The sequence below is a fragment of the Rhinopithecus bieti genome, unplaced genomic scaffold, assembly GCF_001698545.2.
Source record: "Rhinopithecus bieti isolate Rb0 unplaced genomic scaffold, ASM169854v2 scaffold_11161, whole genome shotgun sequence".
NCBI lineage: Eukaryota > Metazoa > Chordata > Mammalia > Primates > Cercopithecidae > Rhinopithecus > Rhinopithecus bieti.
Window position 1 is genome coordinate 312,144 of NW_016806937.1, and position 26,547 is coordinate 338,690.

The following is a 26,547-nucleotide window of genomic DNA, read 5'->3' on the forward strand; positions in this document are numbered from 1 at the left end:
TTTTTTCAAAGTAAATAGAAACAAATGTTTTGGTGCATTGTGTACCAAAATACGTATCTTACAAGAAGCATTTTCCAGGATGAGATGAGTTTCTTATTAATCAGTTTTATGACAGAGACAAAAACTGATTTTGGAGCTAGTTTAAGACATTCACTGTCATTCTATGATTAAATTACTATTAATAGATAATATGTTTAGTTACTTCTAAGATATTTAACACATTTCATTTTACATCTGCCCATTCTATCCTCTTGTCCCCTCCTTCACCCCCGTTTAGTTTCCAACAACCTTAAGCCAAAAAGGGAGTTTGTCTCTCTTTAAAATATTCCTTTAACATCCAATAAAATATGAATGTCTTTAAGAGAACAATACAGATTGTTCTTTCATTAACTCATTTATTCAATAAACATATTTCAAGGATCAACACTGTGAAAGGGAAAAGTACTTACGAGCCCCAATTCTGTCACTGATAATATGACATTAAAGACATCTCATAATTATTCCCTGCCTCAGTCAGCCATTACAATATTTGACCTGCCCACCTGTCAAACCCTTATACGAATGCTCATTCATTCATTCAGCAAATATTCACTGAGCCCCTACTCTGTGCTGCTCACTGGCATGGTGCTGCACATCTGGTAGTAAACAAAACAGACACTGGCCTGACTTCATGAGTTCAGTTTAAGAGAATTAACAAACGGAAACAAAAACAAAAGGTTCTACTTGAACAGGAAGAGTCAGAGAAAGACATTCTAACTTGGAGTCTTGAGGATGTAGCCTCCTTTTGCCCAAGCTACTGGTGAGTAGAGAAATGGTATAGATTACAAGAGAAAACGTCATTAGATGTGCAAAAGGAACCACCTCATCACTGCTTCATATCCATGTTGGCTCAAAGTATGAGCTAAAAATACAATCCAGAAGTTTCTTCCTTCCTCTAGGTGTGCTTTTTCGCCCTATAATAGCTCACATGACTTTTTTTTGAAGGGAAGTATTATGCTATAAATGTAAAGATATGACTTTAAACACAAATGTACAAACAAAAGCAGCATTCTAAATAACACAGGAAAATGTGACATCTTCTCTAGTCCAGTATTTCCCCAAATATGGTATGTAGACCACTGAAAGACATGAAATTATTTTAGGTGGTACATAGATAAAGCTTTCTTAATAGTTATGTGTTCATTTTAATGTGTATCAGAAAAAAAAATACCCTGAATATAAAAAACATTATTTCACTGATATTTGGGCTTAGTATGAGGCTGAAGTAGGTAGCACTGTAATCATTTACTTTATGTAGCCCACATGAATTACGGGGGCAGGGCTCAGGCATGCCTATGAATGTTTTCAGCCTTCTGTCATGATTTTAGAGCCACACACAGCATAAGTGCTATTAGCACAAGTATACTAGCAATTGAATCTCACATCCTGTTCCACGTGTATTGCTGCAGTCTTGTCTGGGATAGGCCATTTGTTACCGGAAACAACAATAGTTCCAGAAACAGACTTGGGAAAGGCCTCACTGGCTCAGTTTAGGTCATGTGCCCATTAGAGCAAACATTGTGGCCAGTGGGATGAGGTTCTTAAATTGGCCAGGCCTCAGCTTCGTTGCCCTCTCTGCAATCTGGGGTTGGGGGTAACTCTACCTAAGCCATATGGATAAACAATAGAGGAGATGTGGTTCCACAAAAGAAAACAGAGGGACTGCTCCACATTTGTATAATGAGGATAGTATCTCTTAAATCATAGTACTGAGGTGAGGATTAAATTTAAAAAAGTATATACTGCTTGATGGATACAATGAGTGGCCCAAAATAAGTGCTCAACAAACTGTGGTACTAGGAGTAATAATAATTTTTATTATTGTTTGTAAATAGGATGATTTTTGTTGTTGTTATAGTAGTAATTTTCTGAAACAGTTTTAGGATCATATTTGTTATCTTAAGTATTTTATTAGCCTATAAGTGAAGAGTAATTATTTGAATATAATCTTTGCAGAGCTATTATGTAAAGGTGGCACTTCCTCCAATTATATGCTTAGTTTGTTTATTATCTCCATGCCTAATCAAGGTACTCTGAATTACCACAATAAAATTTTCTATATCTCACCAAACAGCTTTTTGCTTCACTCTTAAGTGACACATAGTTTAATCATGACATCATCTTAAATAATTACTGAACCAATAGTGTTAATAATACTACATTTGCAACAATAAATTGCAATATATTTTTCATAGAACCCATATGATTTTGTGAGTTAATTTAGTATGAAACTTACATGAGTTTCAAAATTAAAAGTGGTGATATTAAAAAAACAACAATATCAGCAGGAACTTAGTAATGTTGCTAGAATCTTTATTTTTTAAAAGTATATAATGTGGTTAGGAAGAAGAGTTAAACATGAAGACTAAAACATAACAAAATAAAATCATTTATTCCTCTTTGGATCAAGAATATAGCTGTGTGTATCCTTTAAATAACGCAGTTGAAGATTTATGATAGACTAGCATAAATTCAAAAGTTAACCAAAATATTTACAGTAAAACGATATATGAATAACATATATTTGCTTCATAATATTACGAGTAAAGATTATCATCAGCCGGGCGTGGTGGCTCATGCCTGTAATCCCAGCACTTTGAAAGGCTGAGGTGGGTGGATCACCTGAGGTCAGGAGTTCAAGACCAGCCTGGCCAACATGGTGAAATTCCGCCTCTAGTAAAAAAAAAAAAAAAAAAAATTAGCCGGGCATGGTGGCGGGAACCTGTAATCCCAGCTACTTGGGAGGCTGAGGCAGGAGAATCACTTGAACCCGGGAAGCAGAGATTGCAGTGAGCCAAGATCACGCCATTGTACTCCAGCCTGGGTGACAAGAGCGAAACTCCATCTCAAAACAAACAAAAAAAAATCATCTATTACGATTATCGCCGAGTGTGGTGGCTCACGCCTGTAATCCCAGCACTCTGGAGGCTGAGGCGGGTAGGTTGCCTGAGGTCAGGAGTTCAAGACCAGCCTGGCCAAGATGGTGAAATCCCACATCTACTAAAAATACAAAAATTAGCCAGGTGTGGTGGCACACACCTGTAATCCTAGCTACTTGGGAAGTTGAGGCAGGAGAATCGCTTGAACCCAGGAGGCAGACAGAGGTTGCAGTGAGCTGAGATCGCACCATTGCACTCTAGCCTGGGCAACAAGAGTGAAACTCCATCTTAAAAAAAAAATTATTAGCCGGGCGCGGTGGCTCAAGCCTGTAATCCCAGCACTTTGGGAGGCCGAGACGGGCGGATCACAAGGTCAGGAGTTCAAGACCATCCTGGCTAACACAGTGAAACCCCGTCGCTACTAAAAAAATACAAAAAGTAGCCGGGCGACGTGGCGGGCGCCTGTAGTCCCCAGCTACTCAGGAGGCTGAGGAAGGAGAATGGCGTAAACGCCGGGAGGCGAGCTCTGCAGTGAGCCTGAGATCGCGCACTCACTCCAGCGCCGGGCGGATAGTAGCGAGACTCCGTTCTCAAAAAAAAAAAAAAAAAAAAAATTATTATGAAAATTCATAGGCAATATAAAGCATCTGAATAATGTTTCTTCGTCAATATATGGGTCCTCAGCGGAAGATATTAAATCATATCAATTTTAAAATGTAGATATGGTATATTTATTTTACCTTCATTTGTATAAAACTTAACAGAGTTCAAGAGAAATAAGACAAAGGTAAGTGAAATATTGTCTAAATATCATAATTTAAAAATATTCTAGTTTACAGTCCCACCAACAGTGTAGAAGTGTTCCTATTTCTCCACATCCTCTCCAGCACCTGTGTGTACATGTACCCTAGAACTTAAATAATAAATATATATATATATATACATTCTAGAATAGTCACAGAGGAATTTAAAATCCTAGGACTAAGTGAGGTAATAACTTCTGATATTAAAAAACATAAAAGTGATTGCCAAAAGAAACAAAGAATTGAGTTTACCTTAAAGTTAAATCCTATTCAGACTGTCAAATAAATTAAATTATATATTAGCAGAAATGACCAGATTCCTATCTACACATAGTGAAGGCAGCTGAAAAAGCTCCCTGGGGACAAAGCCACTTCTGTTTGTGGCTTTTTTATGTTCTAGTGCTTCCTTACACTGAATCAGTTTCTTACGAAAACATCAAAGACCAAAATGCATATCTATAGTATATACTTTAGTAGAAATATAAATGCATGTGGCTTTCTACCAAAAACCTCAAATGAATTAAGAGAGGCATTGGGGTTTGCTTTTAGTAAAGAACTATGAGTTCCTTTTTCTTAGAGTTTTTGCATCTATATTCATGAGGAATATTAGCCTGTAATTTTCTTTTATTGTAATGTCTTTGTCTGGTTCTGGTATCAGGGTAATGCTGGCCTTATAGAATGAAGTCAGAAGTATTTCCTTCTCTTCAATTTTCTAGAAGAGAAATGTTATTACTTCTTCCTTAAAAGGTTAGTAGAATTCTCAGTGAAGTCACCTGGGCCTGTCATTCTCTTCATGGAAAGTTTTTTAACTATAAATTCAATGTCTTTAATAAATATAGGATTATTCAGGCTATTTCTTCTCGAGTAAGTTTGTTAGTTTGAGTCTTTTAGAATGAATTTGTCCATTTAATCTAAGTTGTTGAATTTATTGGCATAAAATTATTCAAAATATTCCCTCATTATCCTTATTAATATCAGTGTAATCTGTAGCAGTGTAACTTCTCTCATTATTGATATTGGTAATTTGTGACTTATATTTTTTTCATTATCATTCTGGCTAGAGATTTAGCAGTTTTACTTATCTTCTTAAAAACCAGTTTTTTGTTTCATTGATTTCTCCCTACTGTTTTGTTTAATATTTCACTGATATCTGTTCTGAAACATTCTGGTATGTTATTATTTCCTCCCCTTTTCATACTTTGAGATTCATTTACTCCTCCAGTTTCCTTTCTTTCCTCCTTCTCCTTTCTTCTTCTTCCTTCTCTTTTCCGTTTTTTAAGAGGCAGGGTCTCACTGTACTGCCCAGGCTGCAGTGCAGTGGCTATTCACAGGCATGATCACACAGTGGCCTCAAACTCCTGGGCTCAAGTGATCTGCTTTCCTGAGCCTCCTAGGTAGGTAAGATTACAGGCATGCACGACTGCACCTAGCTTCTTCCAGTTTCTTAAAATGGAAAGTTGGGTTATTGATTTGAGACCTTTCTTTAATGCTATAAATTTTCCTGTAAGTGCTGCTTTATCAGCATCTCACAAATTTTAGTATATTTTCACTTTCATTTAGTTTAAAATATTTTCCGCATTCTCGTTTGATTTCTTCTTTGATTATGGTGACTTAGAAGTATGCTATTTAGTTTTTTAAAATTTGGAGATCTTCCATACATCTTTCTGTTGCTTATTTCTCATTTAACACCATTGTGGTTAGAGAATATACTTTGTATGGTTTTAATTTTAAATGTGTAAAATGTGTTTTATGGCCTAGAATATATGCTTGAAAAGAACATGTATTCTGTACCTCATGAGTAAGGTGTTCTATAAATGTCATTTAGGGAAGCCTAGTTGATAGTGGTTTTCAAGTCATTTATATTTTTACTAATTTTCCATTTACTTGTTTTATGAATCACTGGGAAAGCAGTGTTGATCATTCCAATTATAATTGTGGATTTCTCCTTTAACTTCTGCAGTTTTTGTTTTATTCATTTTGAGGCTGTGTAATTAGGTGCATAAATGTTTGAACTGTTATTTCTTCTTGATGAATTTCTCCTTCCATCATTATGAAATTACATTCTTCATCCTTGGTGATAGTCTTTGCTCTGAAATTTACTTTCTCTGATATTAGCCACTCCAGCTTTCTTTTGATAAGCGTTAGCATGGTATATCTTTTTCATCCTTCTACTTTTAAACTCAACTGTGTTTCTTGTAGACAGCATATATTTTTTATTGTTTTTTATTCAATCTGATAATATCTTCCTTTTAATCAGAGTGTTTATCCCATGTACATTTCAGGTTAACCTTTGATATGGTTAAATAAGTCTAACATCATGCTATTTATTTTCTATTTTTACTATTCTTTTATCTCTTCTCCACTTTTTCAGCATACTTTTGGATTATTTTTATTATTCCACTTTATCTCCTTTGTTTATTATCTATAACTTTTGTTTTGCTATTTTAGTAGTTGCTTTAGGGTTTATAGTATACATCTTTAACCTATCACAGTGTAACTTCAAGTGATACTAGTTTATATAGAAGATCCCTAAATTATATACTTCCATTTCTCCCTTCCTATTTTTTTTGGTCATATATTTACTTATGATATGCTGTAAACTCCATTTTGTCATATATTTTACTTATAATATTCACTCCACAGCATATTATATGGTTGGTGCAAAAGTAATTGCAGCTTTTACTAACAAAAGTGATGGCAAAACCTAAAACCCGAAATTGCTTTTGCACTAACCTAATATTATTTGTTGTCTTTTAAAGAGGTTTCAACAATAAGAAACGTAGTTGTCATTTCTGCTGTTATTTCTTTCGGTAGGTACCTATTTCCACTGGTGCTATTTTACTTCTGCCTGAAAGACTTTCTTTAGAATTTCTAGTAGTGTAAAAATGTCGATAAATAATTCTGTCTTCTATGTGTGAAAAAGTGATTATTTTGTCTAGATTTTGAGAGAGATTTTCTCTGGGTATAGAATTCTAGGTTGATGTTATTTTTCTTTTGGTATTTTTCAGATATTGATCCAGTCTTATCATCTGTAGCATTTCCAAAGAGAAATTGGTTTGAATATCTTTTTTCTCTGTACATAATGCATCCTTATTCCATAGCTGTTTGTAAGATTTACTCTTTATCATTGGTTTTGAGCAGTTCCATTATAATGAGACTTAGTGTAGTTTTCTTCAAATTTCTTGTGATTGGGGTTCACCATTCATATGGTTTGGCTCTGTGTCCCCACCCAAATCTCACCTTGAATTGTAATAATCCCCACGTGTCACGGTAGGGACCTGGTGAAAAGTAACTGAATCATGGAGGTGGGTCTTTCCCATGCTGTGCTCATGATAGTAAGTCTCATGAGATCCAATTGTTTTATGAAAGGGAATTCCCCTGCATGAGTTCTCTCTTGCCTGCTGCCATGTAAGACATGACTTTGCTCCTCATTTGCCTTCTGCCATGATTGTGAGGCCTCCCAGCCACGTGGAACTGTGAGTCAATTAAACCTCTTTCCTTTATAAATTAACTAGTCGCAGGTATGTCTTTATTAGTAGCTTGAGAAGAGACTAATGCAACCATGATCCTTGGATCTATGGATTTGTAGTTTTCATCAAAATTCAAAATTTTTATTATTATTTCTTTATTGACCCTTATTTTTTTCCTGATTTCCCTTTGTGAACTCTAATTATACATACATTAGCTGGCTTAAAGTTTTCCCTTGCTGCTCTTTATTTTTAAGCAGCTTTATCGAGATGTAATTCGCATACCATGAAATTCATTCACTTAAAGTATACATATTAATGGTTTTTAGCATATTCAGAAAATTATACAACCATCACTACTACATAATTTTAGAATGTTTTCATCACTGAGAAATCCCATACTTACTTCATTAGTTTTCCATGGATACCACAACAAATTACTCCAAACTTAGTGGCTAAAGCAATACAAATGTATTATCTTAGACTTCTAGAGTCAGAACTCTGAAATGGTCCCACTGGGTAAATACCAAAGTGTCTGCAAGGCCGCATTCCTTTCTGGAGGCTGTTTAGAAAGACTCATTTCCTTGCCTTTCCTAGTTTCTAGAAGGCACCCACATTTCTGGTCTGATGACCCCCCTTCCTGCATCTGCAAAGCCAGAAACACTGTATCTAATTATTAACATTTCTCTCTCTAACAAAATCTGGGAGAGGTTTTCTAGTTTGAAGGATTCATGTGATTAAATATTCAAGCGGATAATTCAAGATAATCATTTCATCTCAAGACCTGTACGCTTGATCACATCTGTAAAGTTCTTTTTGTCATGTAAGGTAACATATTCACAGGTTCTAGAATTAAAATGTGGACATCTTTGGGGACTACTCTTCTGCCTACCATACCCACTAACAGAAACTCCCTCATTCTCCCCCTTTCCCACTCTGGGCAACCACTAATTTACTTTGTTTTTATATATTTGTCTATTCTGCACATTTTATATCAATGGAATTATATAATACCTAGTCTTTTGTGCCTAGCTTCTTTCACTTAGCATGTTTTCAAGGTTTATCCATGTTGTAGTATGTATCAGTACTTCATTTCTTTTGGATAATATTTCATTGTATGGATATGTCACATTTTATTCATCAATTCATCAACTGATGGACATTTGGGTGGTATCTACTTTTTGGCTTATGAATAATGCTGCTAAGAAGATTAAATTTTTATGTGGACACATGTTTTCATTTTTATTGGGTATATAATTAGAAGTGGAATTGTTGTACTGTAAGGTATATTTAATTTTTTGAGGAAATACCAAACTGTTTTCCAGTTTGCTGGTAGGCAGTATCATTTTATATTCCTACCAGCAATTGATGAGGGTTCCAGTTTCTCCACAGCCTTAATAGAACTTACAATTGTCTGTCCTTTTTATTATAGCCATTCCAGTAAGTGTAAATTGGTATTTCACTGTGGTCTTGGTTTGCATTTCCTTACTAAGAATGTTGAGCGCCTTTATAGGTCATTACTGGCTATATGTATATCTTCTCTGGGGAAATGTCTATTCAGACCCTTTGTCCATTTTTTAAATTGAGCTATTTGTCTTTTTATTATTGAGTTATACAAGTTCTTTATATATTCTGGATACAAGTCCCTTAACAAGTATATAATTTTAAAATATTTTCTCCCAATAGGAATGCTTTTACACTGTTGGTGGGAGTGTAAATTAGTTCAACCACTGTGAAAGACAGTGTGGCAATTCCTCAAGGATCTAGAACTAGAAATACCATTTGACCCAACGATCCCATTACTGGGTATATACCCAAAGGATCATAAATCATGCTACTATAAAGACACATGCACAGGTATGTTTATTGTGGCATTTTTCACAATAGCAAAGACTTGGAACCAACTCAAATATCCATCAATGATAGACTGGATTAAGAAAATGTGGTACATATACATCATGGAATATTATGCAGCCATAAAAAAGAATGAGTTCATGTCCTTTGCGGGAACATAGATGAAGCTGGAAACCATCATTCTGAGCAAACTATCACAAGGACAGAAAACTATACACCACATGTCCTCACTCATAGATGGGAAATGAACAAGTACCCTTGGACACAAGGCAGGGAACATCACACACCAGGGCCTGTCGGGGAGTTGGGGCTGGAGGAGGGNCAAAGACTTGGAACCAACTCAAATATCCATCAATGATAGACTGGATTAAGAAAATGTGGTACATATACATCATGGAATATTATGCAGCCATAAAAAAGAATGAGTTCATGTCCTTTGCGGGAACATAGATGAAGCTGGAAACCATCATTCTGAGCAAACTATCACAAGGACAGAAAACTATACACCACATGTCCTCACTCATAGATGGGAAATGAACAAGTACCCTTGGACACAAGGCAGGGAACATCACACACCAGGGCCTGTCGGGGAGTTGGGGGCTGGAGGAGGGATAGCATTAGAAAAAATACCTAATGTAAATGATGAGTTGATGGTTGCAGCAAACCAACATGGCACATGTATACCTATGTAACAAACCTGCACATTGTGCACATGTACCATAGAACTTAAAGTATAATAATAATTTAAAAAACTTCTCCAATCTGTGGGTTGTCTTTTTACTTTCTTGATGGTGTCCTTTAAAGCATGAAGATTTTAATTTTGATGAAGTCCAACTTACCTATTTTTCTTTTGTCACTTGTATTTATTGTGTTGTATCTAAGAAACCAATTGGTCCAATAACAGGAAGATTTATTCCTATGGTTTCTCATGAGACTTCTTTTTTCTTTAGTTTTAGCTCTTAAATTTAGGTCTATGATCAATTTGGAGATAAAATAATTTCAGCATTTGGTGTCAGGTAGAGGTCCAAGTGATGCCTTAAAATGTAGGAATCTAGACTATTTTTTTTTATCTGTTTGATTGTCTTGATACCCTTGTCAAAAATCAATTGACCATAAAAGTAAGGATTTCTTTCCAGACTCTTAATTCCATGCCATTGATCTATATATGTCTCTAAATATCTTTCCTTGTGCCAGTATTACACTGGTTTCATTACTTTAGCTTCACAGTACATTTTAAAATCAGGAAGTGTGAGTCCTCAACTTTGTTCTTCTTTTTCAGTATTGTTTTGTCCATTCTGAGTCCCTTACATTGTCACGTGAATTTTAGGATCAGCCCGATAATTTTTTTAAAGCCAGCTGAGATTTGATAGAAATTGCACTGAATCTGTAGATCAATGTGCGGAATATTGCTTTCTTAACATTATTAGTAAAGTCTTCTAACCCATTAACATGAGATGTCTTTTCAATTATTTGGATCCCCTTTAATTTATGTCAACAATATTTTGTGGTTTTTTTGTTTTTGAGACAGAGTCTTCTCTGTTACCCAGGCTGGAGTGCAGTGACATGATCAGGAGTCACTTAGCCTTGACCTCCCTGGCTCACGCAGTCCTCCTACCTCAGCCTCCCAAGTAGCTGGGACTTCAGGCATGTGCTATCACATCTGGCTAATTTTAAAAATTTTTTGTAGAGACAGGGTCTCAATATGTTGCCCAGGGTGGTCTCAACTCTTAGGTTCAAGCAATCCTCCCACCTCAGCCTTCCAAAGTGCTGGGATTAAGGCGTGAGCCACTGTGGCTGGTCAAACTTTGCAGTTTTGAATGTACTAGTCTTGCATTTCTTTTTCTAGCTACTTTTTTAAATTGGTGAAAATTATATAAATTTATGGTGTACAACATGATGTTTTAAAACACACATATTTCGTGGAATGGCAAAATCAAGCTAATTAACATGCATTACCTCACATACTTCCCATTTTTAGTGTGATGAGCACACATAAAATCCACCATCTTAGCCATTTTCAAGTATATAATACATTGTTACCAACTATAGTCATCATGTTGGACACTAGCTCTCTTATATAAAAAGGATACACTAAGATCAAGTGAGATTTATCCCAGGAATAAGAAGTTGGTTTAATATCTGAAAATCAATATAATATGCTATCTTAATAGAAAAAAGAACAAAAACCACATGATCATTTCAACTGATGCAGAAAAAGAATTGTTGGATTTTGTGAAATGCCTTTTCTGCATCATTTGACCCAATCCCACTTGATCACTGTGTATCCCTTTTATACATGGCTGGATTTCTTTTCTAACATTTTGTTGAAAAATTTTGCATCTATATTCATGAGGAATATGGGCTTGAAGTCTTCTTATGATGTCATTGTCTGATTTTGGTTTTCTGGTGACATAGATTAAGTTGGGAAGTGTTTCTTCCTGTTCTATATTTTGAGAGTTTGAGAAAGGTTAAAATTGATTTTTCCCAATTTTTTACTGTGGTAAAACACATATAACATAAAATTTATTATCTTAACAATTTTAGGTGTATAGTTCGGTGTATAAAATGCATTCATAATGTTGAGCAATCATCATCACCATCAGATCATCTATTTTCATCTTGTAAAACTGAAACTCTATACCCATTAAACAGTAACTGTCCATTCCCCACTCTCCCTGGCTCCTGGCAACCACTATTCTCCTCTCTGTCCCTATGATTTTGCTCTATGATTCTGACTACTCTATTTACCCCATATAGTGTAATCAGAGAATTTGTATTTTTGTGACTAGCTTATTTAATTTACCATAATGTCCTCAAGGTTCATCCATATTGTAGCATATGTAAGAATTTCATTCCTGTTTAAGGCTAAATAATATTCCATTCAATGTATATACCACATTGTGCTTATCTATTCATCCATCAATGGATACTTGAGTTGCTTCCACGTTTTAGCTATTGTGAACAATGCTACTATGATCATAGGTGTATAAACATCTCTTTAAGACCCTTTCCATTCTTTTGGGTCTATGTTGAGAAACTGAATTGCTGGGTCATATGTTAATCCTATTTTTACTTTTTTATGAAACTGTCATACTGTTTTCCGCAGTAGCTGTACCATTTTACATTCCCATCAAAAGTATATAAGGTTCCAATTATTTCCCAACCTCAGCAATACTTGTTTTTCTTTTAATAGTAGCCATCTTTATGAATGTGAGGTGGTATTTCACTGCAGTTCTTATTTGCATATCCCCAGTGAGTAGTGATAATGAGCATCTTTTCATGTGTTTATTAGCCATTTGTATATCTTCTTTGAAGAAATACCTATTTAAGTCTTTTGTCCATTTTTAATCAGATTGTTTGCCTTCTTGTTGAGTTTTAGGAGTTCTCTACATACTCTGGATATTAATGCCTTATGAGATATATGATTTGCAAATATTTTCTGCCATTTTATGGGTTGCCTTTTTACTCTGTTGATATTGTCTTTTGATGAACAATTTTTTAAAAAAATTAACGAGATCCCATTTGTCTACTTTTTGTTTTGTAGCCTGAGTGTTTGGTGTCATATCCAAGAAAACATAGCTATGTCCAATATCATGAAGGTTTGCCCTGTTTTCTTGTAAGAGTTTTACAGTTTTAGATCTTAAATTTAGGCATTTGATTCATTTTGAGTTAATTTTCGTATGGTGTTAGATAAAGGTCCAACTTCATTCTTTTGCATGTAAATATCCAGTTTTCCCAGCACCATTTGCTGAAAAGAATTTTTCCCCCTATTAAACAGTCTTGGCATCCTTGTCAAAATCATTTGACCATATATGTGAGGGTTTATTCTCAGGCTCCCTAATCTCTTCCATTGTCTATATGGCTGTCTTGATACCAGTACCACACTGTTTGCTCACTGTAGCTTTGGCATAAGTTTTGAAATCAGGAAGTGTGAGTTCTCCAGCTTTGTTCTTTTTCAAGATTGTTTGGCTAATCAGGGATCCTTGAGATTCCATATGAATTTTAGGTGGAGTTTTTCTATTTCTGTAAAAATTGTCATTAGGATTTTGATAGGGACTGCATCAAATATGTAGCTCTTTTAAGTAGTATTGACATCTTAACAATATTAAATCTGGAACTGATTCTCTGAATGTTTGGAAGAATTCACCAGTGAAGGCTTTTGGGTCTGAGCCTCTCTCTGTGGAAAATTTTACATTACTAATTTAATCTCTTTATTTGTTATAAGTCTATTCAGATCTTTTATTTCTTGAGTCACTTTCAGTTGTTTATTCATTTCATCTAAGCTAATTTTTGGCATTCAATTATTCATTTATAATCTTTTTATTTTGCTAAGGTTAGTTTTAGAGTTTTATTAACATTAAGTTCGTAGTAATGTTATGACATTTAATGTTTTAATTATGTAATGTTATGAAATTTAATGACACTGTTTTACTAACATTAAAGTTAGTAGCAATGTTTTCTCTTTCATTTCAGGTTTAGTAATTTAAATTTTCTCTTTTATTTCCCCCTGGTCAGAAAAGCTAAAAGTTTATCTATTTTGTTGATGGTTTTAAAGAACCAACTTTTGGTTTCATTAATTTTCACTATTGTTTTTCCATTCTGTATTTCACTTATTTCCTCTCTAACCTTATTATTTCCATCATCTGCTTACTTTGGGCTTAGTCTGCCCTTCACTTCAAGTTTTCTATGATGAAGATTAGAATACTGACTATTTTTTTCTTATTTAATATAGGCATTTACAGCTATATATAATATAATACAGACATCTATAGTCACTGCTTTAGCTGAATTCTACTGTTTTTGGCATGTTGTATTTATATTTTCACTTATTTCATTGTATTTTCTAATTTCTCCAGTCATTTCTTCCACAGTCCACTGATTATTTAGGAGTGTGTTATTTTTTATATATTGGTGAATTTCCCAAATTTCCTTGTTATTAGTTTTTAATTTAATCCCATTGTGGAAAGAGATACACTTTGTTGATTTCAATCCTTTTAAATTTATTGAGGCTTATTTTGTGCCCTAGCACTGGTCTAACCTGGAGAGTATTTCATATCAGCTTGAGAAGAATGTGTATTCCACTGTTGTTGGGTGGAGAGTTCTATAGATGTCTGTTAGGCCTAGTTGACGTCTATATTGTTCAAGTTTTCTATTTCCTTTTTAATCTTCTATATATTGATGCTATCCATGATTGAGAGTGGGATACAGAAGTCTATTTTTATTGAATTATTTTCCCTTCAATTCTGTCAGTTTTTGCTTCATATATCTTGGGGCTCTGTTGTTATGTGCATATATTTTTACAATTATTATATGTCCAACTGTTGTATCTTCCTTTTATCATTATAAAATGTCCTTCTTTGTCTTTAGTAACAATTTGTGTCTTAAAACCTGTTTTGTCTGATATTAGTACAGCTCTTTTGGTTACTGTTTGCATGGTTCCTTTTTCCTTATCCTTCTAGTTTCAGCAGATTTGTATCTCTGAATCTAAAGTGTGCTCTTGTAGACAGCATATAGTTGAATTCTTTTTTAATCCATTCTGCAAATCTCTGCCTTTTACTTTGCATATTTAATTCATTTACATTTAATGTAATTACTGATATAATTCATGTCTGCTTAATCTAAAATTTTCTGTTTTCTCTGTGTATTCATTCTGGATAGTTTGTATTTCTATGCCATCAGGGTCATTAATCTTTTTTTTCTTTAATATCTAATGTGCTATTGACCCCATCTAGTTTATTTTTTATCTCAGACATTATTGTTTTTGTCTCTAGATGTTTAATTTGGGTCTTTTTAAAAAAATTTATTTGAAGTCTCTACTCACAGATATAATGCAGTTATAATAACTTTTGTCTTCTAATTCTAACATCTGCATCAGTTTTTAGATGGATGGATTACTTTTCTTAATGTGGGTCAGATTTTCTTGGTTTTCTGCGTGCCCAGAAATATTTATTTGGATCCAGTCATTAAGAATGTTGCCTTTTTGGTTGCTGGATATTTTCATATTTTAAAAAATATTCCTGAGTTTTGTTTCAGGACATGGTTAAATTCTTTGGAAATAATTTGATCATTTTGAATCTTGCTTGTGAGGCAAGACCAATGTATAATAACATTTAGTCTGAAACTAATTATTCCTCACCACTGAAGCAAGACCCTTTTGAGCACTCTCTCCAATACTTTATAAATTAGGAGATGTTCTGGTCTGGCTGACAGAAATAGGCACTATTATTAGACCTGTGTAAGTACTGTCACTGTTTCCCCTAACTCTCTTTGATGGTTATTTCCCCAGTCTTTAACAGTTTCCTCATATGCACGTGCCAATTATTAATTGGAGTGCTCAAAAGATTCTCTGCAGATCTTTGGAGTTGTGTGTGCAGCTTTCTTCTCTCCAGTACTTTGTCCTAAGAACTCTAGCTTCCTTGGTCTTCCCAGACTCCCAGCTCAATCTCTTCAACCCATGGAGTCTGCTAAGCTTTACCTGGCTTCCTCCTTTCTGCACCACAACCTAAAAAAAAATCCCTCAAGGCAGTAAGCTGTGGTAATCGTGAGGTCACCTCATTTGTTTCCTATCCATCAGGAATCACTGTTATTCCTTGCCTGATGTCTAGGATCTTGAAAACAATTATTTCATGTATTTTGCCTGTTCTTTCTTATAGCTGTTTCAGATGGGATGGCAGATTAACAGGCAGTAACTCTTATTCCATCTTGACAAGAAACAGAAGACTTTCCCTGGTTTTCTTGATGGCTCCCATGGGCTGCAAATGGCTGAGAATTTTCCAAACCACAGGGGTATCTTATGACACACTTGATGTAATGTAAAAGGAAGTCTACAACATGCTCTTTGAAGTATTCCTTCCAAAAATGTTTAATCTGAATCTGAGGACTATTGCATCCAAGTCAGGGTAGGCCTCACATAAGCCACCACCCTACAACAAAGAGCAGTTGTAGTTGGGCTCCTCCTGTCTCCAGAGTTCCTTTCTCTTTATATCTATATATACATGACTATATGTTACACCTAAAATGGCATACATAGGCACATTGATGAAGTCAATATTTAAGCATGAATCCAGATCCAAGAGGAAGAAGATACCTTCCTCCATTGTCCTAAAATATAGGCCACTGATGGAGATATCACTGATTTATGCATTTCTAAGTCACTATGTTATCTTTACCTTAGAGACAGCAGGGCCCAAATCATGAGGCAAAATCTGAACTCTTGAAATTCTGATGTACTTGAATGAACTACTAGCCAGAGTGCATCTAGCTGGGCATTATAACCTCTATAAAGTTTCCCCAATCCAGTGAGCAGAAAAATATGAATAAAATAATATTCTAAAATGTAGCAATATTATGATATTCAGAAATTTCTCATGGAAAAGTAGTTTTCCCATGATCTGTCAAAATCAAGTTTGGCTGGGGATGGAATGGCCCTGATAAGGATCAAGCTCCAGAGACTAGGTTTCTCAAAATGTGGTTTTCCCAAGGTATCTCAAAATTATTTGGAGGGACATGTTCAAATGCAGATTTCTAAGGCCTACTTCAGAGTTACTGAATCACAACATCTAAGGATGGAGCCCAGGAACCTGCCTTTTTAATAAGCATATTTGGGGATTTTTATGAACATTAAGGTTTGAGAATGACTACAGGCAATCCCACTGGGACTAGGCAAGATAGTAGGTTCATATGACAGGCACCAAAACTCCAAATGTGTAGGCACCCAAAATCCAAATATGTGGGATTCATGCTATAGATGTCTGTTAGGCCTTAATCATGGTGTGAAGGGAGTCTGATAGTAAGCAAAGGATTATTGTAGGTTATTACAGAGGGGAGAGGAAGGCACCATGATGTCAAGAGGCAGATATCCAAAAGTGAAGAGATGTGTAGGGAGTCAGGCATTGACAATAGGCAAAGTTCCAAACAGACAGATGATGGGCATCAGAGATACAGCAGCTTGTAATAAGAATCTAGTCATGCAGACTTTGGTTTAGGAATTGGCTTCTAATTTCAATGAGGTTGAAGGAATCAAGGTAGAACCCCAATCTCAAAGCAGGGTCAAAGGCAGACACACAGAATCTAAAAGAGGGTTATTACTAGAACTAGTCACAAGCACCAAGGCAACTGCCTACTCCATAGGGCCAGGGTAAGCTCAAAAAAGATCAGCACAGAGACTGATGTGATGCTCAACCACCCAGAAGCGTTTGGATTTTCTTGCTTATGGCCTGGATTAGTCCAGGACCTGTGCCAAGGGTTAGCCTGCCCTAGGGAGCTAAGTGGCCCTGCTGAAAAGCCTAGGAAAGACTACCTGGCTCAACTTCCCATGCCCTTCCTGAATTCTGTTTAAGATGTAAGCCTCAGGATGTTGTCACAGGAGTGATGGTAGTTTTCCTAAGTAGTTACAATGATAGCAGTTAGATGTAAAAGAAGTTGATTCCTAAACAGAGTAGCTCCCTAAAGGAGGTAGGAGGCAGCTGGAGCTAGATTCTGGAGCCAACAGCAAGTTATCTTCACCCTTAAGAAATTCTGAAATGTCTCAGCTTAGTCCTCTAGGCCAGGCAACCCAGATGTTCTCTGAGCAATTCTGATTTTCTTTAAAATAGCAGATTACTTTTGTAGTTAAAAAAAAAAAAAAGCCTTTTTCAACTGGGCACAGTGGCTCACACCTGTAATCCTAGTATTTGGGAGGCCAAGGCAGGTGGATTGTTTGAGCTCAGGAGCAGCCTAAGCAATATGGTGAAACCCTGTCTCTACAAAAAATAACAAAAATTAGTCTGGCGTGGTGGCTTGCCCCTGCGACCCCAGCTACTTTGGGGGCCTGAGGCGGGAGGATCACTTGAGCCAGAAGGTGGAGGTTGCAGGGAGGCAAGATCGCACCACTGGCTCTCCAGCCTGGGCAACAAGAGTGAGATCCTGACTCAAAAAAAAAAAAAAAAAAAAAAGGAAAAGAAAAAACTTTTGAAATTTTTTATATACATACATTAAACATTTTGTTTTAACCTAAAACACATAAATATACATTCATGAACCAGACTGTCTTTTATTTCCTTGAGATGACGTCTTGCTCTTGTCACCAGGCTGGAGTGCAATGGGGCGATCTCAGCTCACTGCAACCTCTGCCTCCTGGGTTCTAGCAATTATCCTGCCTCAGCCTCCGGAGTAGCTGGGATTACAAGCGCCTGCCACCATGCCCAGCTAAATGTTTTTTGTATTTTTTTTAGTAGAGATGGGGTTTCACCATGTTGGCCAGGATGGTCTCAAAGTCCTGACTTCAGGTGATCCATCTGCCTTGGCCCTCCAGAGTGCTGGGATTACAGGCGTGAGCCACCACACCCAGCCCATGAACCAGACTTTCAATGAAGAGCAAAGGTGTATTCTTCTATGTTATTTGATTGGAGTTCCGATATCCTCTCCACCGATTTCTAAAAACCTTAATTTTTAACTGACAATTGGATAAATTCATAAATCCTTGGTTCCTTCATGCTTAGAGCCACTGGTATCTCTAAGGTTATGAAAGCATCATACTGAATTCCTCCATCCCCTCAATGACACCCTTTCAGCAAGTAATAGTAACTAATATTAGATAGCTGAGTGATTGGTAGGAAGTGAAGAATCAGGAGAACTGTTAGAGCCATACCAGAGAAAATCACCGGAAAGGCAGGAGTGCAAAGATCTAGTGGAGGCTGTGAGAAAAGGTAAATCCCTTGTTAAGCTCATCTGCCCCTTTAGTTACCACTGGCTGTCTCACTCCTGGACTTATGTGACTCCCTTAGCTATACTTTCCTAGCCCCCTGGGATGTTCCCCAATCATCCTACTCACTCACAAAGAAATACTGTCAAAATCAATTGGGTGATGATTAGGAGCCATTATCTGCCTGCTGTGCTGAAAAGGACACAGGGCTATCTGCAGAAACCTTTCATGACGGGCTAAAAAAAAAATTCCAGTATATCTAGGAGTGGTGTCACTTCTAAGTGCGAAAATCAAAGTCAATCCATAGTCTTTTCATACTATTGGCTTGTTACGTTTACAAGGTGTTATATTTCTAAAGCAAACACCATACAAAATATGAAAAATTCATGCTTGACTTAAAGGGAGGAAAAAAGTAAAGGGAACCATTTTGACAGTGGAACAGATATATTCAGATTCAAGGATTGAATAAATATATTTGTAACGTTTTCTTGCTTTGCCCTCTGGAGCTCTGGATTCTGTAGTCTCCCCAATGTCAGTCCTCCAGGTTCTCTGTCCTTGCAACTCGGATTTAGAATTATGGATAAAAGGTGCCTAAAATCCAATTTCTTGATTGAGGAAACTGAGGCCTGGAAAGTGAATTAAGTCTCCTAAAGTTAGCCAGAGACTAAAAGTCTTGTCTCTTCATTCTGTCCAGTGTTCTTTTCACTCTGCTGCCTTTCTTGGTATTACTTCCCTTCAGTTTTGAAAATTACTTTCATTTATTATTTGTCCAAACCTATTGAAGCTGAAGCTTCACAATATATTTAATAGTTGCATATCATCTACTGCCAATTTCTGGTTTTCACCTTTGAGGGAGCGGATGCTGCAAAATACAGAGAATATTCTGATAAATATGCACTACAAAGATAATCTATTCTGCTGTAAGAGCTAGGAATGATTTATTGGAATAGATATCATGGGATTGTAAGTTTCTTGGGTAAAGTTCATTATGATGATCAATACTATCCAACAAAGTAGAAGAAGGATTACTGAGTAAAGTAAAAGCCCACTAAAATATGAATAGCATAATTGGTGCCTGTGCTATTTAAAAAAGCAACTGAGATGAACCTTGGATCTTTGGGAAGTGGCATGATGTGGCAGAAAGAGCACTGTCTTGGAATTCAGAAAATTAAGGTGTCCATCCTGATTACTCAATATATGAGCTATGTGATCTTAGGTAAATCACTTGAACTCCTCTAAGCTTAATTTCATTGTGCATGCAATGAAAAACAGAAATCCTGGCTATTTCAAATAGCTGTTATAACGATTTAATTAAATAATATATGAGAGATTATTACAATTCACAAGTCTGAGACCATATGCCTCTGCATGATGGCAGAGGACCATGTGTGTTTATTCAACAGTATATTCCCACCATCTAACATAGTGTCTGGCACATGGTAAGCATACAATAAATATAGAAGACATTCATGAATTAAATAAACGAAGATAATTATAGTAAAAATATCATTCTTATCACTATTTCTTGCTGTGGAAATGTTTACGGGGGGATAAAGCCAAGTATATGAATAGAGCAGAGGCAGGGGAGGCAAAAAAAGGAACAAAATGATTGGTATCACTTCCTTCCTAGAACAGAAGCAGAGGTTACAGAATCAAAAAAAGAATGATCAAAGTGACCAATCTCTAAATCTACCCTTCTTCTTTCATTGCCTCATTCACCCCACCTCTCAATCCCACCACTGATTTTTTTTTTAAGATTGCCTTTGGGCATCGACCTCATTAATTTCAGAGTCATGGTTAAGCCATTGCTTTCAGTGTTTTTATTAAGACCTGTATATGTCATCTCTGTAGTCATTAGAAATAGTGCTGTTTTTCATTTATATTGGATATAACTAATTCAGAGTTCTTTCCTCTTAGACCTCTCCAAAGACTACAATGGCCAGGGGGAAAGACAGTGGACTTCAGGGACTACTTGAGAGGAAAATCGATACAGTTCATTTCTTTTTACTTCAACTTCTAAATGATTCTAGGTAAAAGTCCTATGAGATAGGTGCCTGGTTGAAAATGTATCTCTCACTGAATTGTCCTCTTTTAGTTTTATAGATGTGCTCCATCACACACATAGGAATTTCATAAAAATGTTTTTCTCTGCCACAGAGGTCAGGGCTTTGCAGGCCTTTGGAGAATAGATAACATGCCTAAATGTCAGCTCAACTAAAGAACCATGTTATCCGACTGGAACGCCTCGATCTTGGTACTTGGCAGACTTTGGGAACACCTCAAACCACATGTACTTTAGAGAATGCAGACAGGTCACAAAATTAATTCAGTCTAGTCTGGCCAAACACTCTCAATGCACTTCTAAATTTGAACTAATTGATAGCCTCTCCTCCCCCAATTATACTTATTATAGCCAATTCAATTGGTTTTAACTGGATTCACATAAAATTCACCTACTTTTTGCTTTCACAAATATAACTGACAGGAACAAACAAAATAGTTCTATCTGCAAAAAGCAATGCAGTAATAAGACTTTGGACCTTGAAGCTTACAGAAGACTAATGAGATAATGTCTAAAATGTATTTGAGATGCATGTGTGAAAGGCTCTATGAAGATAGAAAATATGATAAATAATGCAAGTAACCTTTGTGTCAGGAAAGCTCCTGTCTTCTGGAGGATATAAGTATTAAATAAATATTTTACAAATATGTTCCTGCTAATCTTATCTGTCAACTCCAGCCCAGGTAGGTTGAAAAGGACTATTATTCCCATCAAAACAAGTAAGAATCTTAGTTTCTAATGAAAAGTTTTCCAAGAAAATTCCAGTTGGAATCCATGACTTTAGGTAACGTTTTCATATTAAGCTAAGCTTCCGACCTCAATTTCAGCTCTTGGTCCATTTTATTGTCAATGTGAAAGCACTAGTCCTGGCCCCCTCCAACTTTCCACTCTATTCAAGCCAAAGGCATCACTGTGGGATTCTGTAGCTATCCTAAATTGAAAAAAAAATCACAAAGCACACCCTCTTTGGGGTTCTTGAACCATCAAAGAACACTCAACAAATTATGTTGTCAACCGTGACCACATAATGGACTTCAATAACTTAAGAGCTCAATTCAATTACCTATAAACCTTAATCTGCTCCTTCATGAAAATTCCTTCACTTAAAAGTACACAAAACCTGTATTTCTTCTTATGACATCTCTTATCCCTAAAATTATAAATAAGAAAACTAATTTTTTCACAAAATCTACAAAATAACAAAATGGGACACAAAACTGAGCAAAAAAATTTCTGATGGAAATGTCAAAAACATCTGGCAAACACTCTTCTCACAAGCTGGCATAGGCCAATAAATCTCCCATTCGTTTGTTTAAAATCCATATCATTTCATTTTTCAGAACCTTACTTGAAGACAAGCTATTATCTTTTAGAACTCATCTAATCTTAAGCATTTTCTAGAATAATCAAGTAAAAAAAATTCTACTAAAAAAATAAAAAAGTCTCAGAGGTGGGAAGAGCTTTGTTATATTGTCTGATTTAGCTCTTGCCTACTGACTGGTGAATTTAGTTAACAAATACTGAAACCGATGACCTGTGGGCAGTCGGCCATCCTTGATCTTTGGGGATACATACAAAGTAATAAGACAACTTTGTCCCCTAAAAGGAGTTTACAGTCTACTAATGTTTTCCCAAAGTACCTGAGTACTTGGGGAGAAGGTATGAATGTAAAAATGAAGATTCCTAACCTTCGCCTCAGACTTATTGATTCAGAAATTCTAGGGATTAAACCCAGAAATCTGCTCTTTAAAAAGCATCTTGGGTAATTCTTGTGCACAATGTTTGAGAACCACCACTCTGGTAGGTCTGAGAGATGTGCACAAATATGAGTTACGGAAATGCTGAATAGAGGGCTCGTCTTTTAGGGACATAAAAAAATTGATCAGCACCTTCCCTCATTAATGCCAGATACAAACTGGGGAAAAAAAGAAGTCATCTATTAGCCAAAACCAGACATTCTTCTAAATCATATTCACCACTAAGTTGGATTGTGAGTTATAACAGAAACACTTAGTGCAGAAATCCAAAATTTCTAGTGACCTACCATTCTCCCTAAAATGTCTAATTCACTGCATGTATTGGCTCACACCTATAATCCCAGCACTTTGGGAAGCTGAGGCTGGCAAATCACTTGAGGTCAGGAGTTGGAGAACAGCCTGGCCAACATGGTGAAACCCTGTCTCTACCAAAAATACAAAAAACAAGTAGCTGGGCATGGTGGCGCTCACCTGTAATCCCAGCTACTCGCGAGGCTGGGGCATGAGAATCACTTGAACCTGTGAGGCAGAAGTTCCCGTGAGCCAAGATTGCACCACTGCACTCTAGTTTGGGCAACAGAGTGAGACTCCATCTCAAATAATAATAATAATAATAATAACAGTAATAATAATATGACTAATTCACTGGATATTTAGTTTCATTTAGGTTATGAACCACATATTTTAGCCTATTTCCTTCCCGTGAGAGTAGTATTCATAAGGAAGAGTAATTTTCGTAGTTTCTATACCCTTTGACAGAAATACAAAAAAACTAGTAAACATAAAAAAAAAGTTGAATTTATAAACATGTGAGATATCTGGGCTTTAAGAAAGTAAGCTCTTAAAATTAACTGGCACATATGGATTCTGTATAAGACCAACACTTTGTACACAGAAAAATCACCTGGGGAGTAGCTATCAATGCAAATGGCTGAAGAGTCTGAGTTAGTAAAAGTAAGATGGATAACTGAATTTTTAACAAGCACCCCAGCTAACTCTAATGTAAACTGTTTTGAGAAAACATTCCAGAACTTTCAAGATTTCAAGATTCCAAGCTCGTGACATCCCAACCTGTCTTCATGTCTAAATCAATATATTAAACATAGTAGAGTGCCAGTGCATACATATTTAAATAATTAAAGTAATTTTATATTTAATTAAAGTATTAAAAGGGAACAAATAGGGGAATTCAGTTTACCTAATCAGAGCCCACATTCTGTAAGTCAGAGCTGAGGAATCTTATTGATATAATGAATTGCCCTCCAGATCTAGGAGTCACAAGCAGTAAAAAAGCAACTTAATGTAGATTCTGCTGTTGTTCCTTTTAGAGAGTATATAAAATACTCTAATTAACTACTTTTAAAATTAAAATATGCTGAATGGTATATGTGTGCAGCAAAGGGAATGGCTGAGGTTGGAGGGAGAGTTATTCTCTGGACATCAGCAATAATCCGAGAAATAAAATTCTGAGGATCATATAAAACCAAATGGAATCTGTCTTTGGTCTAAGCATCTCCCGCTGCTGATGTTAGGATAGTAATTTCCTCATTCCCACAGGAATTAATTGTGAACAATTAAACACTTGTGGTATTATCTAATTACTAATATTTCACAGAGAACTGAGAGATTCTTATCCTCATGTCCTCTGGGGGAACCTGAATGTGAGTGGGTTCTGGGGTTGTACGCTTTCTGTAAGTCCAGGAAGCACACTTTATATGTGTATATAGCATGCTGTTTCTCAGATAGTCCACAAACATGTGAAATGAGCACCGGCTTACTACTCACAAGTAGTAGTTAGAAGAATAACTGTTCATGACCCTAAACAGTTAGCGGCTCAGCTTCTTCAGCTATAAAATGGGTACCCAGGTTGATCTGTATTCATGGTCCCGGTTCTTTGCACTCAGCCATGATGCTTCCCACGCCATGTGCTTAACTGAGGTTTATGTGGGAGGATCACATGAGATAATTTTTGTAAAAGTGCTCTGTAAGCTGTAAAGCACTATACAGATGAAGCGGATTATTATTAGTCTTTTACGAAGCCCAGCGATAAAGATGCAAAGTGACCCAGAAAAAAAAAAACTGAGTAGACAAACCTGAAATACAACATCTAATAGCCCCTAGAACAGTTACCCTGTACATGGTAGGTAGGTGCTTAACAAGCAGAGTGAGTAAAGAAAAACACAAAACAGGTTTGTGCCTCCATCATACTAGGTCTGATACCAAGAATAAATAAATATACCTAAGGTCAATGATAGTTTCATTTAACCATACAAACCCGAATAATCCAAGAGCCTAAGATTTTAAATTAAAAATTACTTCAAAGAAAGGGCACGGAAACGTGAAATGTGACCCAGCATTCGCAATGAAATAGTTATATTCTTACCTCTTCAGTCTTTCCAATGCAGTCTTGCAGGGATACAGGACTTGGGTGAGGATGTGGAGTGCTTCCCTGCACCTGGTAGATCTACATAACTGTTCCTAGCAACCTCTTGAGGAAATAACACACTCTATAGAATGTTGGGTACCTAAGCTCTCTGTTTTGGATTTGAAAGGCTGCGTTTTAGTGATTTTTAAGCCAAACCAGATTTATCCCCTACCATTCCCCCAAAAACACGCACAGAAAAGAAGAATGAGGGGGGCGGGTAGGTAGAGAAGCAGTTATTCACTTTAGAAAACAACTCTCTATAGGATTCCTTTGTCAGTTTCCTAGACTATGTAAAATGTGATTCAAATTAAAATATTTAAATCACATACCCACAACTTGACATAGGCAGCTATTTGTAAAATGAGGCAAACCCACACTGGGAAATACCAAATTAAAAAAAAAAAAAATCAGGGGAAAAAATATTTTCTTCTGGGTGGCCCTAAACTGCCTTCTTTTCCCCTTTGCAAATGTATTTTTATGCTGGGTTACATTTCCAAAACAGAAGTGTTTTTTTTTCTATGGTTGAAATGAAACAAACAAGTTTGCTTTCAGAGCCACAGAAATGCCCAACCGTTAGGGAAAAAAAAAAACGTTTTCCACTGGCCGCTTGCCTCTCTTATCCCCATGCAACCTTGCCTATTGGCCCCTTTCCCCAGGAGAGCCCCTGGGGCTGTCTGATGGAACTGATTGTAAAACTATTTTGTGCAGCAAAAAATTCGTTTCTTCAAAATCTGAGACCACCCAGAACATACCCAATCTTTGGCAAATATCGACTGGTTTTCTCAGTATTTGACTAGCTGTACACTGAGTAACTGACCCGGGTTTCTGGGTTTTTATTTAAGAAATGAGGGGGAAATGTTTCAGAAGATGAAAAAAGGAAGAAAATCTCTCATCCAAGAATCTATTCAAAATTCATTTTGTGTGTTTCGAAGCAGGAGGACAAGAGAATTTAGTGCAAAGACGGCCTCCACCAAGCTAAACTGTCCAAAATTTGCAAAAGCTTTTAAAATAAACTGCTCAGGGATCAGGAGTTTGCTGGAAACTCCCAGTCGCTTAAAGCCCTGTCCCTCCGCTCAGGGCACCCAGGCCTCCCCAAGGGTGGGCACCCCTCCTGCAACGAGAGCGGCGGCTGGGATCTCCGAACAGGGTCGGCGATGGCCCTGGAGGCAGCGGCTCCCGGAGAAAAGGCCCTGGCTTTTCTCCGCCCGCTCCGTTCCTCTTCTTACAGCCTCAGCTCCCACATACTAAGTGCTCACTAAATGTGGACACAGGAAGCGAAAAGGCCGAATCTGTCCTCATGCCCCCAAGGCGAATTCTGGGGCGGGAGGGTTTATTCCGACCCACTATCACATCGCGTTTCCTGAGGTAACCCGGCCTCGGCTCTGCGGCCCCAGCGGCAGCAGAGCCACGGAGAAGGCGGGCTGCGGGCGACAAGATGGAGAGCCGGCCCGAGAGGGATAGAGGCCGCGCTGGCAACGACCTGGGGGCCCACCTGACCGCCGTGCCGGCAGCCCGGTCCCGCGCTCCCATTGACAAGGAGGTCCGCGCCGCCGGCGCGTGGAGCGGGGCGGGGCGAGGG

The 26,547-nt window shown here is 36.8% G+C and overlaps 1 long non-coding RNA gene across 1 annotated transcript in view; it reads right to left on the minus strand.

The window, feature by feature from the left end:
• Positions 1 to 26,511, minus strand: part of LOC108533836 (uncharacterized) — a 46,161-nt gene extending 19,650 nt beyond the window's left edge. Inside the window, exon 1 of the long non-coding RNA XR_001886826.1 lies at positions 24,927 to 26,511. This is a non-coding gene — a long non-coding RNA (uncharacterized LOC108533836). The remainder of the gene's footprint in view (positions 1 to 24,926) is intronic.
• Positions 26,512 to 26,547: the final 36 nt, after the last annotated feature.